At 39.2% G+C, this 7,620-nt stretch overlaps 2 pseudogenes; one reads left to right on the forward strand and one right to left on the reverse strand.

Annotated features, from left to right (window-relative positions):
* Positions 1-592: 592 nt before the first annotated feature.
* LOC118841749 lies at positions 593-1,003 on the reverse strand (annotated as a pseudogene).
* Positions 1,004-6,215: 5,212 nt separating this feature from the next.
* Positions 6,216-7,297, forward strand: LOC118842010 (annotated as a pseudogene).
* The last annotated feature ends 323 nt before the right edge of the window (positions 7,298-7,620 follow it).

Consider the following 7,620-nt stretch of genomic DNA (forward strand, 5'->3'; position numbering starts at 1 on the left):
CTTTCCTTTCCTCTACTTTTCCAAATAATCCTGTTATTATTTTTTCTCACTGAGCATGATAAATTTTAGTAATTTTAGTAATTTTTTGGGATGGTGTTATATAAATACATTAGTTAGATAAAATTGTCTTTTTATTATATTAGCTTTAATAATCCATGCACAATAAATATTACTTAATTATTAACTTTGTATAAAAGCTATTTTGTATTTATATTTGTATAGCGCCCATGTCAGTTTTGGCAGGTACACTCTCATATTTTTATACTGTCTCATTATTTTATATCATCAAAAACTATTGATTAATATGGCTGACACATAGTGTAATTTCCCTATTTTTCTCTTTTGTTAAATCTGGTTTTAGCTTTAACTTTGTCTGAGATCGCAACTACTATCCCTGCTTTTTAAAATAATAAATTCTACCTTTATTTTGTGATTGTGTGCATCTCTCATTTTTATGACATTTCCTAAAAGCAACGTATCATTGAATTCCAATTTTTAATCTGTAAGCTCCCATTTTGTGGATAAATTTATCCCAGGCATATTCTTTTTTTTGCTTTAAATTTTGTTTTATTTAATCCAATTTAGTAGAAGATTAACGTTTTCCACCAACTCGGGGTGCAGGAACTTTGACAGGCTTCACAATTTTTTGTTTAGGTGCTGCCTTTGTAGGAACCTTAGCAGCAGATGCAACTCTCTTCTTTGTTGCTTGCTTAGCTTTTTTTGCTTCCTTGGCAACCCTGATGTCTTGTTCTTATTGGGCCTTTGTAACTTCAGGTTTCTGGCTCCTCTTGGCCATTATATCAGCAAGAGAAGCCCCAGTAGTGGCCTTCTGGAATTTGACAGCCCGGCGGGTTCTTTTCTTTTGAATCTCTTCCAACTGCCCCTTCTTGTGCTTTCTTCTTGCGTTCAAAAATTGGAAAACCTTCCCATCCATGTGGACATAGTACCTCCCGTGACCCAGGTAGATCTTGTACCAGCTAAAGCTGCACACCTTGACATTCATGGCTGCAAGTGGGACCAAGATGGTGAAGAGGAAGAGCCCATTCATATTCAAAACTATAAACACTTGTATATTTGTATATACAATACTTGTATATTTGTATATATCCAATACTTGTATATACAATATTCGCATATTTTCCTCCCTCCTATTTTCCTCAATATTGTTCTCACCCTATTCCTGTCTCTTCTCACTCCTCTATGTTTTATCCCATACCTTTCCCTTCCATTCCTTAACCTACACCCAGTTTCAACAATCCGGCTAGCAGCTTCTGTGGGGGTGTAAGATCCACCAACAACCAGCACCCAGAAAGCTGCCAACATGCTGCAAAAGCACAGGTTCTTTTGATCTGCTTTAGTAAGGAAAGCAACATTAAGGGATTGACAAGTTTGCTTTAATCCAGCATACAGACAGCACTCACTTAGTTCAGGGGGAAAAGCCAGTACCCTGAACTTCAGAACAAAATACAAACAAATTACAAACATTGACAGACAGACCAAATACAGATTCATAGTTACCAACATCTAGGTTCAGCCCGGGATCTCATAAGGAGGGCTGGCCCAGAGTCACACGCGCCACCACAGCTGTGGGTAAGAGCTCCAAAGAACAGAAAGCCAACCCCTGGTTTTATATCTTTTTCAGGGTCCAGGGTGAGTCACACATGCAACTCACCCATGTGACCTAGAATCATCATAGCAACTCATCCACATGACCTAGAATCATCACAAAGAGGCAACTTAAACCCATGTGGTCTAAAAGCCTCTGGTGTCCCAAACACATTGCTCAAGCTCATGTATAAACTAGGCCCTCCTCTGAAGCAAAGAAGACACCAAGGATTCCCAAATCTAATCAAGGAAATGAAGGCCAAACTCTTCAAGGGCTAAGCACTTGAACTAAGTGCTAAGAGCCCATTTTGCTTACCAACACACACCCCTCCAAGTATCTCTCCCTTCTCTTCTCACTTCATTCTATCACCTCACCCTCTTATTTCTTTCTGAATTTAGAAGGTTTTTATACATTTCTAAATAATATACTGTTCCCTCTTCATCCCACTCAAATCAATCTACAAACCCTTCAATATACCCTTTATCCTATTTCCTATCCCTCCTTATCCTATCCCCCTTCCCTATGTCCTTGCTCTCTTATTTTTGCATTTAGAAGATGTTTATAACCTTCCGCACATATATGTATTGTTCCCTCTTTAACCTATTCTCAACGAGAGTAGAGTTCCACAGCTACCTGCCGTCCTCCCCATCTAGTTCTCCTGCATCTAGAAGACGTTTATAACCTATATATGTATTGTTCCCTCTTTAACCTATTCTCAACGAGAGTAGAGTTCCACAGCTACCTGCCCTCCTCCCCATCTAGTTCTCCTGCATCGCTTCTTCCTCTTGTGCCTCATTTGTATGATATAATTACTCTTTTTGCTTTTTCCTACATCTTTTTGCTTTTTTTGAATCAGATCATATTCAGCTCTACCCATTCTTTCTTTAGAACTACCCAATTACTAACCATATAAAAAGTAAACAATTTGTCCTTATTGAGTCCCTTGTAATTAGTCGTTGATGTTTGCCTTACATTTCTTTTGGATCTTGTATGTCAAATTTTCTGTCTAACTATGGTCTTTTTGAAACAAAATTGAAACTGAAACTGTTAATTCATTGAATATCTATTGTTTTTCTTTCAGGATTATATTTAACTTTGCTAACTATGATATTTTCATCTGTAACTCCTCTTCTTTTGCTCTTCAATGCACAGTGTTCTAAGACCTGCAGTCTTTTAGTGGATCCACTGATAGTTCTTGTATAATTCTAGCTGTGGCTCTGCTGTATTTTAAATGTGTATTTTTCTTGTTGCTTATAATATGGTATCATTAACCTTGGCTTTTGGAATTTGTCTATGATATTCCTATAGGTTTTCCTCTAAGAATCTCTTCAAGGTTGTAATCAGTGGATTTTGCTCTATTTCTACTTTTTCCTCTTGTTATGACACCAGGCAATTTTCTTTAATTATTTCTTGTGTTATCATATCAAGATTCTATTTTTGATCATAGCTTTCAGGTAGTCCTGGTAAATTATTTATCATGTAGATTATTCTTATGCTTTCTGTTCTTGATCTGTTCTCCAGATAAGTTGTTTTTCTTATAGGATGTTTCTCATTCTCTTCTATTTTTTTCATTCTTTATATTTTGTTTTATTATTTCTTGGTCTCTTACAACTTCATTGGCATCTCCTTGCCTAGTTCTAATTTTCTTTTCTTTTTTTTAAAAATAATTCATTTATTTATTTTATATTTTAGTTTTCAATATTAATTTCCACAAGATTTTGAGTTACAAATTTTCTCCCAATTTCTACCCTTCCCCTCTCCAAGATGGCATATATTTTGATTGCCCTGTTCCCCAGTCAGCCTTCCCTTCTGTCAACCCACCTCCCCCCCCAAGTCCCCTTCCCCTTCCTTTCTTGTAGGGCAAGATAGATTTCTATGTCCCATTGACTGTACATCTTATTTTCCAGTTGCATGCAAAAACAACTTTTTTCAAGCATCCACTTTTAGAACTGTGAGTTCCAAATTCTCTCCCCTCTTCCCTCCCTACCAACCTTCCTCAAGAAGGCAAGCAATTCAGCACAGGATACATATGTGTCAATATGCAAAACACTTCCACAATAGTCATGTTGTGAAAGACTAACTATATTTCCCTCCATCCTATCCTGTCCCCCTTTATTCAATTTTCTCCCTTGACCCTGTGCCTTTTCAGAAATGTTTGATTTTGGTTACCTCCTCCCCTTATCTGCCCTCCTTTCTATCATCCCCCCTTTCTTCTCCCCTTCCAACTACTTTCCTGTGGGGTAAGACACCCAATTGAGTGTGTATGTGTACTCCTTCCTCAGGTCAAATCCAATGAGAGCAAGATTCACTCATTCCCCCTCACCTTCCCCCTCTTCCCTCCCAATAGAATTGCTTTATCTTGCAACTTTTATGTTAGATAATTTACTCCATTCTATCTCTCCCTTTCTCCCTCTCTAAATATATTCCTCTCTCATACCTTAATTTTATTTTATTTTTTAGATATCACCCTTTTATATTCAACTCACTCTGTGCCCTCTGTCTATATATATATATATATATGTGTGTGTGTGTGTGTGTGTGTGTGTGTGTGTGTGTGTGTGTGTGTATTCCCTTCAACTCTCCTAATACTGAGAAAGGTCTCATGAATTGTAAACATCATCTTTCCTTATAGTAATGTATACAAAACAGTTCAACTTTACTAAGTCCCTTATGATTTCTCTTTCCTGTTTACCTTTTCATGCTTCTCTTGATTCTTATGTTTGAAAATCAAATTTTTCTATTCAGCTCTGGCCTTTTCATCAAAAAAGCTTGGAAGTCCTCTATTTTATTGAAAATCCATATTTTGCCTGGAAGGCTTATACTCAGTTTTGCTTGGTAGGTGATTCATGGTTTTAATCCTAGCTCCTTGGACCTTTGACCTCTGGAATATCATATTCCATATTTGATCCCTTAATGCAGAAGCTGCTATATTTTGTGTTATCTTGATTGTGTTTCCACAGTACTCAAATTGTTTCTTTCTGGCTGCTTGCAGTATTTTCTCCTTGATCTGTTAACACTGGAATTTGGTGAGAATATTTCTAGTTTTCTTTTTGGGATCTTTTTCAAGAGGCAATTGGTGGGTTCCTTCAATTTCTATTTTACCCTCTGGTTCTAGAATATCAGGGCAGTTCTCCTTGATAATTTCTTGAAAGATGATATGTAGGCTCTTTTTTTGATCATGGCTTTCAGGTAGTCCAATAATTCTCAAACTATCTCTCCTGGATATAGTCAGTGTTTTTTCCAATGAGATATTTCACGTTGTCTTCCATTTTTTTTCATTCTTTTGATTGTTTTTTATAATTTCTTGGTTTCTCATAAAGTTACTAGCATCTACTTGCTCCAATCTAATTTTTAAGGTGGTATTTTCTTCAGTGGCCTTTTGGACCTCCTTCTCCATTTGGCCAATTGTGATTTTTAAGGCATTCTTCTCCTCATTGGCTTTTTGGAGCTCTTTTGCCATTTGGCTTAGTCTATTTATTAAGGTATTATTTTCTTCAGTATTCTTAGGTCTCCTTTAGCAAGCTGGTAACTTGTTTTTCATGATTTTCTGGCATCACTCTCATTTCTCTTCACAATTTTTCCTTCACTTCTCTTACTTGCATTTCCAAATCCTTTTTGAGCTCTTCCATGGCCTGAGACTAATTCATATTTTTTCTGGGAGTTTTATGGCTCTGTTGACTTCCTCTGGCTGTATGTTTTGATCTTCTTTGTCACCAAAAAAAGATTCTAAGTCTGAGTCTGAGTCTGTTTTCCCTGCCTGTTCATGTTGCCATCCAACTACTTGACCCTTGAGCTTTTTGTCAGGGTATGACTACTTGTAGAGAGTACTTGGTTCCGAGCTTTATGGGCCCCGTGCTGCTGTTTTCAGAGATACTTAGTCTCCACTGTCACCTGTCAAGCTCTGCCACAGCAGCACTCCTGCTCCTCCAAGAGCTGCCAACCAGGACCCCAACCAAGATCCAAGCAGGACAAAGTGCTCCTTACACTCTGGCTCTGATTCGTCACTCTATTTCTCCCACTGCATGGGCCAGGGATTCCAGAAGCAGCTGATGATGGAGCTCTGGAAACAGCCACAGGAGCTTTCTGCTGCTGCTGCCACCACCTCCACTGCCCACAGGGCTGGGGCAGGACTGCTCTCACCCCGATCCAGCTCTGTGGTCTTTGATGTTTGTGGGTTGAGAAGTCTCGTAACTGCTACAGCTCAGTGGTTCATGGCCCTAAGGATTGCTCCAGCCAACTCTCAGTCTGTTCTGTCTTGGCCTGGCCCATGCTGGGCTGTGCTCTCCTCCTAGCACTGTGTGATAGACCCTTCCCAGTGAACATCCAGGCCATCCTGGGCTTGGGACCTTCTTCCCTCTGCTATTTTGTGGGTTCTGTAGCTTTCTTCAGAGCCATTTTTTACAGATGTTTGGAGGGATTTGGGGGAGAGCTCAAGTGAGTCCCTCCTTTCCAGCTGCCATCTTGGCTTTGACCCCCTCCCCCCAGTTCTAATTTTTCAGTGATCATTTTCTTCTTTAAGATTTTGGATCTCAGCTCACATACAGCAGTGGGCAAACACATTCTGTCCCCTCTGCCCCTGGGCTCACACCCACTCCAACCCTTGGGAAACATGGGACAGGATCCAGGCAGCTACCCCAGACACTGGGGCTCTGAGTATAGTGAGATGGACAAGTCCAGGAAGGTGGCTCTCATCACCAGCATCATGGGCCAAGATGGTTCTTATTTGGCTGAATTTCTCCTGGAAAACGGTTACGAGGTCTATGGAATAGTATGTTGATCAAGTTCCTTCAACACAGGGCAGATCAAGGATCTGTATAAGAACCCTCAGGCTCATATTGAAGGAAATATGAAATTGCATTATAGATATCTCATCTTCATTACCTGCCTTATGAAGATAATTAATGAAATTAAACCTACAGAAATCTACAACACAGTAGCCTAGAGTCATGTCACAATTTCTTTTGACCTTACTGAATATATCGCTGATGTTGATGGTGTCAGTAATCTATGGCTTCTTCATGCAATTAAAACTTCTTGCCTTCTCAATTCCATAAAGTTCTACCAAGACTCGACAAGCAAACTTTATGGGAAAATACAAGAAATATCACAAAAGGAGATTACCCATTTTTATCCTCAGTCACAATATTGAGCAGAAAACTTTATGCTTGCTGTATTGTGGTGAATTTCTGTGAGGCCTACAACCTGTTTACTGTGAATGATATTCTTTTCAATCATGAAAGTCCCAAGAGAGGTGATATTTTTGTAACAGAAAAAATAGCTCATCTGTAGCTAAGATTCACCTTAGCCAATTGGAGAACTTCAGTTTGGGGAATGTGGATGCGCAGAGAGATTGAGGCCATGCCAAGAACTATATTGAGGCTATGTGGCTAATGTTGTAGACCAATGAGCCAGAAGACTTTGTCATTGCTACTGGTGAAGTCCACAGTGTCCAAAGATTTGTGGACAAAACCTTTTTTAAAAATGATTTTAAATCTAAAACTATTTTGGGAAGGAAAGGATGACAGTGAGGTAAGTTAGTGTAAAGAGACTGGCAAGATCCACATGACTGTAGATCTCAAGTATTACCCACCAACTGAAGCAGATTTTCTGCAAGGAGACTGCAGCAAAGCAAAGCAACAATCACACTGGAAGCCCCAGGTCAGTTTTGATGAAAGAGATAGTCCAGACTGATGTGGTCTCATGAAGCAAAAGCCCAATGCCTAAGCTGACTTCTAACCCCATTAAGGCAGTTGGTCTCTTGAAGAGATGTGGTCACCTTAGCCAGCTCTTAGGAGGGTTAGGTAAAGGGTTCATTTTTTCCCCTTGTAATCAATCAGTGGAGGGTATCTGACTGCAGAAGGGGGAAACCAATTCGTGTGGTGGAGGAGAGGAAGATTTAGTCACATCCAACACTGATTTGTTTTTCTAATTCTCCTGCGCCATTGATTGTCTCTTCTTGTCTGGAAAAAAAGAATCTTTCCCTCCTGGAAAACTGTAAAATAGGAACTGTGACC

This window comes from Trichosurus vulpecula, chromosome 3 (assembly GCF_011100635.1).
Source record: "Trichosurus vulpecula isolate mTriVul1 chromosome 3, mTriVul1.pri, whole genome shotgun sequence".
Lineage (NCBI taxonomy): Eukaryota > Metazoa > Chordata > Mammalia > Diprotodontia > Phalangeridae > Trichosurus > Trichosurus vulpecula.